At 40.1% G+C, this 19543-nt stretch overlaps 1 long non-coding RNA gene across 2 annotated transcripts in view; it reads right to left on the bottom strand.

Annotated features, from left to right (window-relative positions):
* Positions 1-1418: 1418 nt before the first annotated feature.
* LOC144617437 (uncharacterized) overlaps positions 1419-19543 on the bottom strand; it is a 54943-nt gene continuing 36818 nt past the window's right edge. The window contains exons 1-5 of one of the 2 annotated variants that reach the window (XR_013557985.2): positions 15129-15492; positions 13246-13510; positions 4696-4888; positions 3625-3742; positions 1419-3087 (exon numbers count right to left, since the gene is read on the bottom strand). This is a non-coding gene — a long non-coding RNA (uncharacterized LOC144617437). Of the gene's footprint in view, positions 3088-3624; positions 3743-4695; positions 4889-13245; positions 13511-15128; positions 15493-19543 lie in introns of those variants that run through there. The other variant, XR_013549765.2, reaches the window with a different exon arrangement.

Here is a 19543-nt window from a genome sequence, read left to right as displayed (position 1 = left end):
GTTTAGGACCTATCTGGGACCACTCTGGGCTTGGTAATTGGGTGGTGTCAGACTAGATGCCTGCCTCCAGTCTGTCTGTTGGGGCTGCAGTAGCACCAATCTACAGGGTACTCTCCCTGCCTTGTCCTTTGAGAGGCTTTTGTTATTGGGCAGATGTCTGTCCCTAGTCCCTCTGTTGGGGATGCTGACACACTGATTAGCAACACTCCCTGTGTGCTGCCAGTTATAAGATTTGACTTCTGGGGCTACAATCAAACTGGTATGTATGGATATAACTCAGGCACTTTTCCAATTGCTGCTTCTATGCTATATCTCTACAGGGCTATTATGCTGTCTCTTTCCAGGTAGGGACTCAGTTTCCTATTGCCCTTTGGCTCTCCCAGAACTAAGCCCACTGATTTTTAAAGTACCTGAAATTAAGCTCCACTGGTTTTCAAAGCCAACTGTTATCTGTGACTCATCTACCCAGTGTGGACCCCTTGTTTCTAGAGTGCTGGGAATGGGATTTGCTTTCCTTTCTCTGTGCTTGTGGTAATCTTATGGTGGGTTTGGTTTTCAACCATGTCATCACCCCTCTTACCCTTTTCAGTGTGGCCTTTTCTCTGATTAACTGTGGAAAGTCTATTCTGCCAGTCTTCAGGTCATTTTCTGGATTGGTAGCACTGATGTGGCTGTTGTCTAGGTGTATCCATGGGATCAGGTGAGCTCAGGGTCCTCCTACTCCACCATCTTTCCAGAAGTCTAACAGGACACATTTTAAACATATGGAGTATGAAACTATAAATATTTGACTTCAGCTTTAGTGTAAAGATAGCTGACTAACAACCTGGTTCATCTCCTGTCTAGGCCCAGTTTCTAGGTATGTGCCTTTGGCAAAGTTTCTGTGATTCAGTTTCATCAAGTTTCTTCATTTGTAAAATAAGATGATAGCAGTAAGCAAGTAAATACATCTTAGGTGCTATTTGACAGTAATGTTAGTGCTAACAATTATTATTACCCTAGAATTAAGCATGAAGTAAACTTTTGGCTGTAATTAATAGACATAGCTATTTACAGTTTGCAAGTCATTTCAATATATATTAGCCCATCAGATGTTCACAAATACTGAGTAGAGGTATGTAGGACTTGTGTTTTTATTCCCATTTTTCTAGAAAACTAAAGTAAACCCCACACCCTCCCCCCCCCAAAAAAAAATCCCACATCACATTTGTCTTTACAGGATGATTTATACAAAGCAGTGGAGATAAGCTGAATATAATCAATTAAAAATAGTATTAAAAAACCTTCCCTATGACATGTTTAAGACAATGAGTAAATAGTACTCTTTCAAATGTCTTTGCTAATAAATTTGTGAAAAAGCAAAAGGATTATATAAAAATAAAAATATTAACATAATCATAAATAGAACTTTAGATAATGTCAAGTGTATATATGTATATGAATATATGTGTGAATATATATTAGTATATACACATGAGTTAAACTTTGCCCAGATTGAAACCACAATATAAAGATGATATACATAGCTACCTACCACACCCCACCACTGCCCCCTCATCTGAATTAGAACTACTTATCCGATTTTAGATAAAACATTAAATTTATATTTTTATAAAATGCCTAAGATTAACTGAAGTAAAATCAGAACACTAAGCTGTTTTCTTTAGCAAAGCATTATCATTTGAGGAAAATTTCCCAGCTTGTACTTACATTTTCATAACAGAAAGGATTATAAGAAAGCTTTGGTTAAACTGCTGATAACCTCTCCCTTTCACGTAAGCAGTACACAACCTTGGAACAGAAGAAGCTGTCTTCCTAGGGATCCTCTTGGTTAGTACACCCAATTTGGTCCCAGCCCCCATTGCTTACAGGTGTGCATCTTGAGGTCTACTGAAAATAGATCCTGGAAGGAAATAATGACTTATCAGGACTGACAAGTTCTGAAATGTCAGTGGGTTTTTCTATCTTCCTGAGTTGTACTCATGCTGGAGGGTCTGGCCTTGATTCTGTGTCACATATTCTTCATTGCTCTATTGAACTTTCATCTGGATGTTTCTCCCTGGGATTGTTGGCCCCAGACAGTCCCTCCCCCCCCCAAAAAAGAGAGTAAAGATGCTTATAACTAATTATTGAGGACATACATGCATACTTTTCTCTCTACCCATGTGATACTCTTCCTATTCTATCTCCTTCCGCCCTCATGTCCTCTACCCCATCATCAGTCCTCCCATCTCTCCACCACTTGGGATTATGAGAAGGAATAACTGGAGAGGGGGACCCTGTAACACTATTGGACAGCCTACCATCACCCAGTTGCATTCAGAGAACCAAAACAGGTAGTAAGGCCAAGTAATACTCTGTCCTCAGTGGGTGAGATCACTACTGGTTATTCTCTGGTCTGGTTACCTTTGCAAATCCATTCACTCTGTTCTGTGATGATCCCTATTGTCTACAACATTTAGACCTCCCCCCCCACCTCCCAATGGATTGTTTATGCCTGGGCAGTGGGTGGCACCAGCAGGAACTCAAAGGCCAAGAGGGTTTTCCACCAGGACTATGGTAGTGTCTGATTCCTGTTATAATTACAGCTCCTACCAGCAGCCTCTCCTCCTCAGTTCCAGCTCTTAATGAACTTCCATAGCAAACCTGGTTTCCTTTGTCTCCTTAGTCACAAGGCAGCAATGGCTCCCCATCGTTACTTGTCTCTGGGCTCCTCACCATCTTTTGTCCTTTCCCTTCATCATTCCTATAGCTCAGTAAGTAGACCCTTCCTGAAGTCTTGCCAGTTGAACTACCTGGTATGAATTCCTGCAAGGGCTTTGGTTAATATGGACAAGAAAAATAGAATCAGATATGTCTCAGATATTTCCTACACCAGGAAACCATAACACAATACAATACAACATCACAAACCACACCACAGTAAGTTCTTCATGAAGTCCATTTAATCTGCATGATGAGCTCCTGGAGTCACTCTCAGCTCTGTACAATCTGGGCCTGGATACTTTCATCAACCATTGAGATTCACAAGTAAATGGAAAACTCTTCTCCCTTTGAGTACCAGAGGGTTTGATGCCTTCTCTGATCCTTAAAAAAAAAAAAAAAAAAAAGGTTAGCTATCATACACACACACATGTATGTGTGTGAGTGTGTGTGTGTGTATCTTTGCTATTATATCTAAAAATCTTGTCTTGGGGCTACCTTAGAAATATAATATGGCTTTTGAAAGCCCATGATTTTAGCCCATTAAAATAATAAAAATATCAGTGTAACAATGGTGACTACTATCAACTGAGTCTCACAGATGTGGGGTTCTTGCTTTGAATACGTTATTTCATTTATCCTTCATAACACCACCATGAGGATGTTTTTCTCTCATTTTATGGGTAAGAAAACAGATTAAAGAGATAAAGTAACTTACTAGGTGAAATATATGTTGCTGTGTAACAAACCAACCTAAACTCAGTGGCTTAAAACACAACAATTATTTAATTTGCTCAAATATCTGCCACTTGGGCACCATGTGGTTGGGATAACCCATCTTTGTTCTAAGCTGGGTTGATGCATAGGTTGGGAGGACATGATGGCTGGGGACTAGAATCATCCAAAGGCCCACACACTTACACAGTCTGGTGGCTGATGCTGCCAGTTACTTAGATATTCAGGTATGGCTCTTGGCTGGAATGCCCATATGTGTTCTCCATGAAGCTATTTGACTTTCGTGGATCTTGGCAGCTGTGTCCTAAGAGTGGGCACCCCAAGAGACAAGAAGTGGAAGTTGCTAGTTTTAAAACCCTGAGCCTGGAAACTGACACAGTACCATTTGCATAGTATTATCTTGGTCACAGAGTCTAGATTCAAGATAAAGGAGACAAAGACCTACCAGATGATGAGAGAAATGTCAATGAATTTGGGGGCCGTGGTTTAGAACTGCACATTTACTGGCATCATGCAGCTATAAGGAGAGAAGCTGGGACTCAAACTTTTAATTTTATAACTTCAAGGTTCTGGTTCTTTTTAAATATATTGTAATGTTTATTTTTGAGAGAGAGAGACAGAATCCAAAGGAGGCCCTAGGCTCTGAGCTGTCAGCAGAGCCTGATGCTGGGCTCAAACCATGAACCATGAGATCATGACCTCAGCTGAAGTCTGACACTTAACCAACTGAGCCACCCAGGCGCCCCAGAAGTTCTGGTTCTTAATCATAGCTTTGCTAAGTCACCTGAAAACTAATTTTAGATTAATGAAGGGGAACATTTAAGACAGTTCTATCCAGCTGTCCTACCTCGGTTCACCTGACCTCCCCAAACAGTAATGATGACCTGCTTTCTCTCTTCCAAAACAACTGATCCTGTTGATCCCACCTGGCCCACAGGGACATGCCCACGGATGTCACCATGCCCTGCCCCCCCCCAGCCCAGCCCCATCTGACACTAGTGACTCCCTCCTGCCTCTCCCCACACACATCTGGAGTCAGGGCCTGCCCCAGCCACCTGGCCTCTGAAGCTCGAGGCAGCTGCCCTGGGTAGAATGGGGCCCTGAGCGCCTCACCCCTGCCCAGCTTGCTGCTACAGCATGGCTTTTGAGGACATGCTCAATCCTGCCCCCATCCACATCTTGCCCCCTAATCTGAGCCCAGTTTTGCCCAGTCCCCAACCTTCCCAGTCCATACACCCTTGCTACCCTTGGCCTCACATTTCACCCTGGTCCTTCCAACCCTGCCTTCTCCCACTGGCTGCATCTTGTCCAGCGTTGACCCGTCTCTTTTGATGACCCCTCAGTTTACAGAGCCAGCAAGGAGTAGGGCTGCTCTCTCCTGGGTCTGAGCTTGAAGTAGAAGAGGGCTTCTCACCTGATGCTTCAGGTTGAGGCTGCAGGGTAGGGAGTTCTAAAGCACAACAATATGCATAGTGTAAAAACACTAAGAGCTATAGAGTCATCAGTCCCTCATGTGCAGCCAGGGACTAGCCAGACTCTTGTCTTACTTGGATGCACACAGTTTGGGGAGAGAGTGTCCAGTGGAGAATGTAGCAAGCTTCAGCCTTATGGGAATAGGTGCTGAGACTCTGTTCTGTGTACAAATCCTCCCGAGTTCCCCTTTTTTTCATGAAAGTGAAAACTTAGTCTCACCATGTTTGTTTTAAAACCACCTCTCCCATGTCAACTTTTACCAGAGTCATGCAGCGTTGGGGAGGAGGAGCCACTACATCCCTTGGCTCAGGACCAAGTCATGACCCTGTCCTTCCCATGTCTATTAAAGGACTCCCTCATGAAGGAAAACGTGTGTGTGTGTGTTTCAGAGTTCTATGAATGCTTGCATAAAGTATCCCTCTAAAAATTCAGCTTAAGCAGAGTTCAAGAGATACTGGAGTTAGAGGGGACCTTCATGTACTCCACTCTGCCTCCCCCCTCCGCCCCGTATTTTACAGACTTGGATGTTCAGGCACCAGTTGGTTATACAACATGGCCATGTTAGCCAGCTGCGGTGTTGGGACCAGAATCCAAGCCAGTGCCTTCTGTACTGTGTCCCCACATGGGTGCACATTACTTCCTTATCCACTTTGGATACTGGTAATTTTTTATCCAAATAACTACCATCTATGAAGTGCTATAGTATCATTTGTGCTTTTTGTCTTTACAGTCTCCTCCAGGATGTCTTTCCTAGCCCACTGGGACAATGCAGAAAGGTGGAAGCAGAGATGCTAATGGCAAATTCATAAAAATCAAACCACTGATTTTAGGCTATGCAATATTAAGCTAGAAAATAAAGTTATAAATGAAGAGTCAACAAATAGCATGGTGATTGGAAGCTGGTAGAAGAAACTGGCAGTGAGAGGATTGACATACAGTGAACAAGGCAGACAGAGGTGTCCTAATGGGGTGTGGTTGCTCCAAAGTGAATATCATGGAGGTTGGATTCTAGTGGCTGCACCCCTTTTAACTCTCACCCCACAAGGTCAAACCCTCACTAGACCTGGCATAACACCACTGTGAGGTACATAAGTGCTGTTATTACCCCCTGTATCAATTTCCTAGGGCTGCCAAAATAAATTGGCCCAGATTGGGTGTCCTCAAACAGCAAAAATGTATGCTCTCACCATTCTGGAGGTTAGAAGTCTGAAATGAAGGTGTCAGCATGGCCATACTCCCTCCAAGGGCTCAAGGGGAGGATCCTTCCTTACCTCTTCTAGCTTCTGGTGGTTGCTGGCAATACTTGACATTCCTGTATGTTTGTTTCCAAATGTCCCTCATCCTATAAGGACACCAGTTCTTGGACAAGTGTCCACTCTAATACAGTATGATCTCATCTTAACTTGATTGCATCTGCAAACACATCATTTCTAAATAAGGTCACATCCACAGGCTCTGGATAGAATGTGAATTTGGAGGGGAACACTATTCAACTCAAGCATACGCTCTTTTACAGAAGTAGAGACTGAGGTCCAGATAGGCTAAGCAGTTTTCCCAGATTGTTCAGAGGAACAAATTGGAATTTAAAACCCAATTTTCTGATTCCAATTCTGTGGTGTTTCTGCTGTATCCTAAAGTATGAAAGTTTTCTGATGTTATTTGATCCTCCATATAAAGCCTGTAAAAAAAAATTAATGCTGCAGCATGAGTATTATCTATATTTTCACTAAGGAAAAAAAATGACTTCCTTGAACTTTCTGCCCTTTCTATTTGTTCCCATAGCAACCTGTAATAAGTCTTTCATAAGTGTTATCACTTTATTGTATTTGCCCAATTATTTATCTGTTTCTACTAAAAGCAGAGAAAAACAGCATTGGTGCTGGCACTGGTGAATGAGAAGGAGACAAAAGGTCCTGCCTGAGTCAAATAGGTTAGATGCAAAGCTTGGACTTGAACTCATTCTCAGCGACCTTGATTTCATCTTACATATCTCCTCAGAGAGTCCAACTTCTCTCCCTATGCACAAGACCACTCATCGAGAGGTATCATCAGGCATAGTGCCTATAATTGATGAATTTTATAAAGGCCAACACAATGTCTGACAGACATCTGGAAAAATATTACCAGCTGCAAAATAAAAGAACATTGCAAAACTAAATGCAATATGTATTTTAATTAAACTGTAGTAAAATATATGAACAAAATAACTGCAATAATTATTACAGAAATAAATATGCAAATTAGAATTGATCTAACACCTCGGTGCATTCTAATTTACTTATTATAATGTGGGATAGGTGGGGGGCTGTCTCCAACAGTAAGAATGCCTCAGGCCTATAAAGATCCCAAAAAGGCTCTGATGACCACATTAAAATCAACCCTATTTATGAGGATCAAAACAACTCCAGATTGTCTGGCATATGAAATGGGAGAGTGTGAACAGCTCTTTTTTTTTTTTTCTTTCATCACGAGTAAAGCAGCTTCTTCTTATTATATAACCATATTACTCAGGCTCAGTAATGCGGCATTTGGTGAGGTCGTCATGTACTATTTGTGGCTCACTTAATCCTAGTGCTCCTCCCGGGGATAGGCCTAACGGAGAGATATTTCATCTCGGTGTGTTTTTCCTGTGAAATTTTTGATCCAATTATCTTTTAATCTTTTGCTACACAGTGTGTTGGGCAAGCAACTTAGCAGCGAGAGCCCTTGTCTATAATGACAATTAGCCCAAGAGACAAGAGAACCGAAAATATTTGAAATCAAAGAAGGTAATTCTGAAGAGGAGAAAGCTTTATCATTTTCTTATCTCTCTGTTCCAGATAACACCCAGATAGCTAAAAGAACAACTAGATTTTAAAGATGTTATCAGTTTTCTCAGTGACAATTAATTTTAGGTCCAGCTCCCCCTATATTCCCATTCATGGAATAAAAGTCTTGTTAATCCCTTCACTGCGAACATTTTCTTAAAATTCAAAGTAGATCTATGACATGGCTGTGAACAGCACAGTTGAGGAATCTTATGACTCTAGTTGGCAATGAGAGTTTATTTTGTTTAACCACAATAAAAGCTAAGGATGTAGAGTGAGTCTATACTTTTCTCACAATTTCTCAGCCTACTCTTGACTTCCCATCCTTTTTTCTCCGGGCTAAACTCTTAGACCATGATTTCAGTCATTCTCTTGCAAATCTCAACTCCCTCAGCCCTTTGGCCTTTCTTCATGCAAACTTTACAAATCCCTGTGCTGTTTCAGTCCCAGGATCTGTCACCTGCTTTTTCACAGTCAGCTGAGTTTCCTTCACTCAGCTCCCATGCTGCCCCATAGAGTTACCACTTACAGCCTGCCTTGGGGGATTTCCTCCTTCTCTCACCCTTTTATTTATCTTTGGCCCGCAGCCTATCCCAGTCTCAGTGCATCCTCCAAACTTTCTTTTCAAGTTGTCATCCCAGCACTCATGCTCAAAAAGCTCAACCAGCTTCCAATGAGCATCAGGTTTGAGGCACCACCTCACGCGTCCTTCTGTATTCCCAGAAATCTCTCTATAGCACACCTCGCCCTTCAGTCAGAGGTAAAGGCGTCATACCCCTTTGACATAAATCTCCCGTCTGTGCTCTTCATTGCATCCATCTTCATTTTCTTTCTGTATCCCAAAACTGAAATAGAAGACCGAAAGCTTTCTCAAAGGATAGTAAGAGAGACAAGAGACCCAACAAAGGTAACAACAGTTTATATCATTTTGCTCTTCTTGCTAGAAGAATATCCACTCTAGAATACTGGGGCCAGAAAAAATTTCCAGAGTAGGTGATACCTGAACCAAACAGAATAAAAAAAGGCTAGCCTGGATTTAAAAAAAAAAAAAAAAAAAAAAAAAGTGTGTGTAGGGAGACCATCCCATGCAGACTGAGCAGCAATTATAATGGCACAGAATCCAAAAATGAGGGAGGGCTGAGCTAAAACTGAATTATCTAGGTTATCTAGGTTGAGTGGAAAACAGTCAAATAGGACAAGTACTTAATGATCAGACTCTGAATATGTCATACAGACTAAGAAGCTTGGGTTTTTATGCTGATGGCACTGGGGAGCCATTGAAAGTTTCTTATCATGAGAAAGGCACAATCACATTTGCATTTTAGAAAGAACATTTGAATGCAACGTGGAAGACAGATTGCAGTGGGACAGACATTAAGGGTTTGAACTAGCAGGAGAACAGTTAATAAACTCACAGTAACCCCAGGCCAAGAAAGACAATAGGGTGAACTAATGTATCGCTGCCTCAGAGCGACAGTGGGAGGGGTGCGTTCATAAGGCACCAGTTCCCTCAAGCATCCCTAAGTACAGATCTCTGGTCTGGATGTTGATCCTGGTCCCCTGGACTTGTGAAGGTTCTGCAGCAGATCTCACTGCTGCAAGCCAGGGCAAAAGTAAAGAAAAATTGTAGACCCCACAGAGGAACCAAAACTGAGTTTCTAAGCCTATGTGAAGAATTGACAAGGTCAGGTTAAATTGGAGAATGTGTGTGCTTGGTTGGGGTGTAGAGATTAATGACTGGAGTTAAAGTTCCTGCAAAAATGGGCCGAGGCATGGGGAGGAAGGAGTTATAGCAACTGGGCTTATATTTATTTACGTGTTTTACTAGGGTACACTCTCGGAAGAAGTTAACAGATGGCATGTCACCCAGTCTGATCTCCTTGTCAACTGAATCTCCAAGCAGATACACTCATAATATATGCTACGAGGAGGAGAACTTGAATTCAGAATGCCTTTGGAAAGATGTCCCTGGCTAAAGATTTATCTATGATAATAAACCAGAATCTCTGGATTTGTAAGACATGACTTCCTACAGATTTTCACATAAGTTCCTCCACCTTGGGGTATAAAATGGAGATTTTTCACTGCTTAAACATCCTCTGCTGCGTGAGGTAACCTCAGGAATCTCATTTGGAGACCTCACTTCTTATTCTGAACCAGAGGTACATGTTTGCTGCAGGGAGAAAGGACATGGCTGGCTGCCCCCCACATCCCAGGCTCTCCCTTGCTCCCCTCTGTGCCTCTTGATTGCCTGTACCCTTGAAGTTAATAGTAAAACTTTATGCTAGATGAGATTTGTGAGTCTGATTTCACAATCCAATCCTATATATTATATCTGAGAAGAACTAGTAAAGTAACTACTAATCTTGCTATGTTCCTAGTTTTACCTGGAAAATGTTTTCTTTAGGGAAAAACAGGTTATACTTACATTTTATGGTTTTAAGTCTAGCCTTTTTGACCAAATCAAATGCTTCTTGATCCATTCAGATATTTCTGACAGATCTGTCCAGTTGAGCGTGAATTTTTATCCACACCATCTCTCACGCTATCTCCACTAACTCGGACCGGTGAGAATAGTTTCTGCTCCCTTCCCCCAACAAGATAATCCCTGAGTTGTTTTCAATACATTACCAGTACAAACAAAATGTATATTAGTGCATGCCTTCAGAATCTTGTTCCTCATGCCCCAACTGGAAGAAGTCACATGGATTAGAGTAAAAATATCTGTAAGAGAACTTGTATGCAAAGCAAGTATAGACACTGCTTTAAATCCACAAGATAAAGCAAGCAAAGCTATGCTTTCTTCTCTAGGGCAATTTGGGCTAGCTGGAAGGCAATTACTGCCTATAGCAGAAGAAAGCTATCCCCACAAGTAGGCAGCCAGGGAGCTGTGAATTAGCTTTTCAACACCTGAAGCATACGTTAGAGAAAGTTAATGGCTCTGCTTTGAGAATAATAAGAAAAGCCTGGGGTTAGAGGAGGTCCCTTTTTTCACAGTAATTTTGCACATTTTAATAATTAGTAGTATATCAATATTTATGGTATCACAATAAAGGAGCATATTTGGGGGGGATGTTTGATCATGTGCATATTTTGTTCACAGTTGTCCATGACTAAAGAGAGCTCCATGTCAGGGCAGGGACAGTTTCTCTGCCAAGACATTCTAAGTCAATACATATTGGCTGGAAGAAATTAGGCCACTTCGAAAGTACTAGACTTACAACCCTACACCTAAAATGTGATGCTCATCTTAAACTACAGGTCACTTCATGCAGTGATGCTATGGTAACCTTTTAAGTACCTTTTGAAAGACTAGAGGGTATCCCTCGTATTATCTCCTTCAGTGGTTTTCAAACATTAGTGCACATTCAGTGCTCATGGTATTTACTTCCTGATACATGATGAAGGTACTTCTCTGTGGTATTCTTTAAAAAAAAAAAAAAAAAAACCCAAACCCTAAAGTAACCATGAGAAAAAATCTATACACTGAAAACTATAGAAAGCTTATGAAAGAAGTTGAAGAAGACACAAAAAAATGGAAAAAGATTCCATGCTCCTGGATAGAAAGAACAAATATTGTTAAAATGTCGATACTACCCAAAGCAATCTACATATTCCATGCAATCCCTATCAAAGTAACACCAGCATTCTTCACAGAGCTAGAACAAATCATCCTAAAATTTGTATGGAACCAGAAAAGACCCCGAATAGCTAAAGCGATCTTGAAAAAGAAAACCAAAGCGGGAGGCATCACAATCCCAGACTTCAAGCTGTATTACAAAGCTGGAATCATCAAGACAGTATGGTACTGGCACAGAAACAGACACTCAGATCAATGGAACAGAATAGAGAACCCAGAAGTGGACCCACAAACATATGGGCAACTAATCTTTGACAAAGAGGGAAAGAATATCCAATGGAATAAAGACAGTCTCTTCAACAAGTGGTGCTGGGAAAACTGGACAGCGACATGCAGAAGAATGAACCTGGACCACTTTCTTACATCATACACAAAAATAAACTCAAAATGGATGAAAGACCTCAATGTAAGACAGGAAGCCATCAAAAGCCTCGAAGAGAAAGCAGGCAAAAACCTTTTTGATCTTGGCCACAGCAACTTGTTACTCAACACATCTCCAGAGGCAAGGGAAAAAAAGCAAAAATGAACTACTGGGACCTCATCAAAATAAAATCTGCACAGTGAAGGAAACAATCAGCAAAACCAAAAGGCAACCAACAGAATGGGAGAAGATATTTGTAAATGACATATCAGATAAAGGGTTAGTATCCAAAATCTATAAAGAATTTATCAAACTCAACACCCAAAAACAAACAATCCAGTGAAGAAATGAGCAAAAGACATGAATAGACACTTCTCCAAAGAAAATGCGGTGTACCCTGAATGGGATCCTGGAGCCAAAAATGGGCATGAATGCAAAAGATAATGAAATCTAATAAAGTGTGGAGTTAAGTTACTAGTAATGCACCAGTGCTGGTGTCTTAGTTGTGACAAATGCACCACAATAATAAACATATTAACAAGATTGGGGACTGACTGAGGGACATATAGGATCTGTTTGTACTGTCTTTGCAACTTTTTTGTAAATCTGGAAGTACTGGAAAAATAAGTTTATTTAATGATGCCCACGGAATACTACAGGCAAATCAAAATCTCTGGGGTTGGGACCTGGCTATTGGCATTGTTTTAATCTCCCAGGTGATTCTCCTATGCAGCCAAACTTGGGAATTACTGATTTAGATAGATATAAATTAAGGACTTTCATACTAAATCTACCTTTCACTTGGTCAGCATGGTAGTTAATACTGAAACAATTTGCTACTTTTTGTATTTCTAGAGAAAACATCTCTTTTAGTTTAGGTTAATCAACTCTGTAAAATAATAGTACCAGTCACTTAAAATAAAAAGTAGAAACAGAAGAAATCCATACACTGGCTTTTAAAGATGACATTCCAGAGTATATCCTGAGGTCCATATGCATCCCATCTATCCTATTACACCATGTTTTAAAACTATCAGACAGAGCTTTGGAACCTGGGGAGAATTTTGTGACTAATAGAATTTAGGCAATTTAGATAATTGCACATGAGCCCTCTGTACCTGGAAGACCCTGTGCAAGCCCCTGTGATAGATCTATAAAGTCTTTACTCCAAAGCATAAACTTTTCTTCTAATCTCTGTTAGTTTTGTAAGAACTAAGGCTCAACTGTAGCACTCAACTCTAATATTTGTCTCATTTTTCCATCTCCACATTGTGTGGATAAATCTTCCCAATAGGGATACACTAAAAACAAAGAATAATTCTAACTACGAGGTCATTCAAATAAGAGAAAGGTTTTTACTTTTAGTTAAAAAAATTTTTGTTATATTAGGAGTGCTGATGTTGGAGAGGCTAGCTATTCAATTGGCTATTAGAGCATCTCCTGATACTTCCTCTTTAGTAGGGCCACATGGTTTTTCAGACTCAGCATCTGACCTATGGAGAGTCATGAGGAAAGGAAATTAGTACCTGGAATTCTGCCAGTGAAGTGGCAAGTTGTTCTGGTCCCTCGCCAGGTAGTGCCAACCAGTTCACTGGGCGGCCCAGTTTTCTGGTTTTTGCAGGTCTGCAGGATACCACTGGAAATGGTTCCATTTCATCCTATCCACACTGTGGCTAATCTTTGTAGATTGAACGCCACTGGCAATTTTGAATGAAGGATCAAGTCTGCAATTGATGAGACTATACAGGTGGTAACAGAAAGTCTGGCACTTGCCTCCACTGCAGTTTTTTACTGGCATCACAGGCAAGCATAGGGATATAGAAAAAATATCAGGTATTATGGAATTGCAACATTCAAGGAGTGAATGTACATTTTTAATATTTAATGTATTTTTCCTCTTGTGAGTGAATCTCCCATAATCTTAGAAAGCAGTTAGAAGTATTACTACCTGGTTTTAGGAAACATTAATATGACTTTTTAGGCACTGAGAGAGAGAAAGCGAGAGAGAGAGAGAGAGAGAGAGAGAGAGAGAGAGAGAGAGAGAGAGAGAAAGTCACCATCTTTTATACACAGCAAACTTATTATTCAGTTTTCCTGCCTTATTCAAGACCCAGAATCTTAGGGATTCTGTTCCCTTAGCAGTTCTTGTGAACACACCTTAACCCTAATGCCAGGCATTATTGATTGGACCCAGAAGAGGACATCTGGTTGGAAATAACTCACTGATTTCCTTTCCTGGGAATCTGCAGTTTGGATCCAGTTCTAGTTAATATTATAGGAGCTTTTAGTGTGCAGCCTTCCATGTTCACTCAGAAAGAGGCTAGATCTACAAAGAGGCAAGTGATCAGAAAGATGCCAGCAAGGTACTGAGTGGTAGATATGCATATGAAGGGGGTGGGGAGAAGGAGCAAGAGAATCTGGAGACTAAAAGAGAACAGATTTGTTCTGTTAGTCTCTGTTAGTCTGGAGACTAATTTGACCCCTAACTGCCTACTTTTTGTACTTCTTGCCCCTAAATTCCATAAATTATCCTGTATGCTAGTAAAACTTATTTTGTTTGTTTGCTTCTGTGTTTCAATCTAATTTACATAAGTGTGTTACTCTCATCAAAATGATTCGTAGGAGAGTATGCATACATGCAAGTAATTGAACCATTCCTTCTAAATTACAACAGTGCCTGCCATATACTTTTTGATAATATGTTTGATAAGTAGATTTTCTATGCATCTTTCAAAACATTTATTGTATACGTTTTAAAATTTTTTTAATATTTATTTTTGAGAGAGAGAGTGCAAGCAGGGGAGGGCAGAGAGAGAGGGAGACACAGAATCTGAAGCAGGCTTCAGGCTCCGAGCTGTCAGCACAGAGCCCAACGCAGGGCTTGAACTCACAAACTGTGAGATCATGACCTGAGCCAAAGTCGGATGCTCAACCAAGTCACCCAGGTGCCCCATATTGTCTACTTAACATATAGTATGTATACATATATGTATATGAAATATGTATATTCATATATATGTATGTGTGTGTGTATCCTATTTTTTAGGGAACACCATCAAAGACATTCAACTAGTAATACCACTTACGACCTGCCTATGTTGAAGAACCAACAAAAACTCCTTAGCAATATGTGACTTCGCAATATTTTGCATAGTGACTAAGAACATGGGCTCTGGTGCCAGACTGACTGAAATATTGGGAGGATTATATAAATTTATGTGCAGAACTTGTAACCATTTCCCACATATATAATAACCATTCAAAACTAGTATAGCTTATTATAATGCTCATTATCATTATAACTATAGTATATAATAAGTATTCAAAGTTATTGTTTTTTATCATTATTATTATCATTATTAAAAAGTTGGTTTAGTCTCTGGAGAATTTGTTAGAGGAGCATAGTCACCTTTTCAAGGACCATAAAACTTTATATTCAGAAAATAAATCAGCCAAAATCACATATAAAAGCACCAAGCTTAGAATGAAGGTTTCTTCCAGTTGGGAGCCAAATTAGTGGCAGAACATGAATTTGACGAAGGTTGGACAAACTAAGGTGTAAGTGCTGCTTAGAGGTTGCTTGGCAACTTGGCAAGAAGATATCAAACAATACCCTAAGATTCTAAACACCTTATACTGTTTCATAAAAAGTATGAAAGGACTGCTGACATCCCCTTTGGAAGAAGTATGAGAGCAATGTGGGATCAAGGGTAACTGGTATGTCCAGAGGCGTGAGAAATATGAATAAGAGCTCAAGCCAAATACCTTGTTGATTATTACTCAGGCTATATGTGTATGGCAAAAAAAAAAAAAAAAACAACAACAACAACAACAACAACTATTAGAGTGTATCCTTTTTGTTACACATCCACCTTAAATTTACTCTCTTAACTATTAGAGTAATTAAGATAACCAAGCATTATTATTTAATATGCTCCCTAAAAAGTTTAATAATGTCTTAGAACAAGTATGTGTAAACGATCAGATTGTAAATACCTTACGCTTTGTGAGCCATGTTTCTTTTTTGCAACTACTCATCTTTTTATGCCATTATAGCACAGAAGCAGCCATAGACAACACATAAATGAAAAATCATGGCTGTGTTTCAATAAAGTTTTATTTACAGAAACAGGTGAAGGGCCAGATTTGGACTATGGGCTATTGTTTGCCAGTACCTGTCTTAGAAGATTTCAACTGCTTTTCCCCTACAACTTTCACTCCCAGTGAGAGTACTTAGAGACTTGCTAGGAACTTCAAAGTTGATTAATCTCTAATGATTTATAGAGCCAGAAAGTCCACACCACTAGAGCATGTATCCATAGAGGATGAAGGCAAGCATTGGAATGGTCAGCCTCAGGTCATGTCTCCATAGTGGCATGGAAGAGGAGAGGCAGGAAGTGCCATTGCTCAGATTATCAAGCATGGACTGTAACAGATAAAACAGAAATATTCCTACTAAGATGAAACTGGAGGAAGGTGGTTGCATAGGAAAAATTCCTTGAATAAGGCTAACTAATGAAAGGAAATGTCTCAATCTTAATAAAGGACAGTCTTTGGACTGTGAACATCACAATGACAGAGAATATACCTTTCCATATATTTTAGGCCCTAACACAAAGCCTGTACTCAGAAAATGTTTGTTCAGGTGTATCCAGTCAGGTGGCAATAGGGAACCCAACCTAACCATACCAATAGGGAATCCAGGTGGTGGTCATCATTAAACACTGCATCTGTATGTGGAAGCTGTCTGGTTCAAAAGATGACAACATAAGAACAGAGTCTAGTCCTAGAAGGTACAAATACAAAAGCCAAGCAGAACTTTATGAAATAGGAAAGAAGATAGAAGGAAAAATCCAGGCACTACTCCAGGGCAGGTCAACACTGGAAGAGGAAGAGTCACTGGAATTAATGTGTCATGAGAAAATATGAGCTCTTTATGTCTATAGTACTGGATTCCCATTCTGGCTGATAAAAAGGAGACTTAAGAGAGATCCAAAGGTAATCCAACAAGGGACCTATCAGATGTGATTAGAATACTGACTTCTAAACCTATAAGAAATTCTTAGCTTCAAAACTCAGTGAAGTTGATGAAATATTATCCTAAATCAGGGAAGATTGTTGGGGAAGAATGGAGCTTACAGATGTGTTCTATGGGTGTAGCGAATATTTGGAAAGGATAGGCTGAGAGATTGAGTTATTAAAATACAGTGTAATCACTAAGATCATGAACCTCAGAGTCAGACATCCTGGATTTAAATGTTGACTGCCACTTATTGCTCTACCCCATTTAGCTTTTACTCTTAAGCAAGTTATTAAATATATAGTATTTATTCTCAGTTAGTTTCCCTATAAAATGGGCATAAAAATAACACCTACCTCAAAAGATTGCTATAAAAACTTAATGAGGTAAATCTGCAGAGTGCTTTATGTCTGGCTATACAGTAACTTTTCAATAAAGGAAAGACCTTATTAAGTAGGAAAAGAAACTATTAGGGATATGGGTTTAGCATTTCTTTTTTTTTTTTAATTTTTTTCAACGTTTTTTATTTATTTTTGGGACAGAGAGAGACAGAGCATGAACGGGGGAGGGGCAGAGAGAGAGGGAGACACAGAATCGGAAACAGGCTTCAGGCTCCGAGCCATCAGCCCAGAGCCTGACGCGGGGCTCGAACTCACAGACCGCAAGATCGTGACCTGGCTGAAGTCGGACGCTTAACCGACTGGGCCACCCAGGCGCCCCGGGTTTAGCATTTCTTACATTAGCTTTTGTTAAAATATATTTAGATTTCTCAAAGCACAAATCTGGGAGCGCCAAGTCCATTTTTACATTTTCTTTTCTATTTTGGCAAGAACCAGCACTTTTGGACTTTGCAAATTTTGTCAGGATAGATTGAGAATCTCCAGCAAGTCAGAGCCCAATCTATGGTTCCAGGTGAAGTTTAGAGACTGCTCCACTGTAATGTAGACTGGCAAGTTTCCAGCTTGAAGAAAAATACATGAGCTGCAGCATTGCAAGGAAGAACTTTAATTTTTCCTAAAACTTTCTCAGAATCACCAACTCTTCTCTCCCTTATATTTTTCCTGAAACCAAGAAATAAGCCAAATATGAGACAGTTGTCCTAAGAAGGTTGTCGAAATGAATCTCCTAGGCCTGTTATGATTTTAATCTGATCCTTTGGAGGGGTCAAGAGAATGCTAATGTGACCTGGTATTCAATGTATCAGTAGATTCATCAAACAAGAGTTTTTATTTTTTAGGGTTTTCTGGGGCACAGTGACCTCTCTTCCCAAACCCTGCAAAAGACCTAATTTGGACAGAAGATAGAGGAAAACTCAGTACATGGAGAGTGTCCTCAGTCTCCCATACCTCCCTGGACATTGAGCTTCAGAGACTTACTGCAGAGAGTAATAGTATAGATGGCATATTGCCTGATGCCAAATGCCTTTTGGAGAAAATTAAAACTAGAACTCAAGGGGCGCCTGGGTGGCTCAGTCGGTTGAGTGTCCGACTTCAGCTCAAGTCACCATCTCACGGTCCGTGAGTTCGACCCCCGCGTCGGGCTCTGGGCTGATGGCCCAGAGCCTGGAGCCTGCTTCCGATTCTGTGTCTCCCTCTCTCTCTGCTCCTCCCCCGTTCATGCTCTGTCTCTCTCTGTCTCAAAAATAAATAAACGTTAAAAAAAATTTTTAAAAAAAAAAACTAGAACTCAAGTGCTATGAAATCTTGTCATAAATGGCATTTTCTTTTTTCCACACTTTTCTGGATGTTTGGTTTGAGCTTCCAACAGAGCTCTGTTAAACATTTCAAATATGTTTTCATTGTGATTATAAGTCACTTAAATATTGTCACAAAGGTAGCTTGCAAGATGTTTTCATTCATACCAAATTTAAATACCACCTTTTCTTTCCTGAGTTGAGAGGCAAAAGGTTCAAATAAGAAAACAAAATTTTTAGTTTCTACATTCTCTTATTTGGAATGACTGAACATAAGACCCACATAGCCTCCAGACATTGCAACACTTAAATTATGCTTTCACCCAGCAGAATCAATATGGTCATTTGTCATTAAACAGTTACTCATAAGGAAAATATCAACAGCACAAGGACATTTCATTTGAATTTTCTCTTGGAACTGCTACATCAGAATCAATAGGAGTATTGCTTAAAAAAATGGTGATAAGCATAAGAGACTCTTAAAAAATGAGAACTGAGGGCTGATGGATGGTGGGAGGTAGGGGAGGGTGGGTGATGGGTATTGAAGAGGGCATCTTTTGGGAGGAGCACTGGGTGTTGTATGGAAACCAATTTGACAATAAATTTCATATATTTAAAAAAAAAAAAGAAAAAAATGGTGATATCTTGGCCCCACTCAAAACATAATTAAAATACTAGAGTTGGGACTCAGGAATCTACTCCTTGGCAAAGATTCCAGCTGATTCTTGTACACCATAAAATTTGAGAATCAATGATTTAGGGATTCAGTTCTGACACTTGATTTAATAATTAAAAAGCTTTTAAAAGATCACCATAAACTTTATAATTTATTTTGTCCATAATTTCTGGCATTTCACTGATTGTTTCATTATATTAAAATATTGTATTACTGGGGCGCCTGGGTGGCTCAGTCGGTTAAGCGTCCGACTTCGGCTCAGGTCACGATCTCACAGTCTGTGGGTTCGAGCCCCGCGTCGGGCTCTGGGCTGATGGCTCAGAGCCTGGAGCCTGCTTCCGATTCTGTGTCTCCCTTTCTCTCTGCCCCTCCCCCATTCATGCTCTGTCTCTCTCTGTCTCAAAAATAAATAAAAACATTAAAAAAATTTTAAAT

Source organism: Panthera onca, chromosome C2 (assembly GCF_046562875.1).
Source record: "Panthera onca isolate mPanOnc1 chromosome C2, mPanOnc1 haplotype 2, whole genome shotgun sequence".
In the NCBI taxonomy this organism is placed as follows: Eukaryota; Metazoa; Chordata; class Mammalia; order Carnivora; family Felidae; genus Panthera; species Panthera onca.
This window is presented reverse-complemented; position numbering and strand designations above follow the sequence as displayed.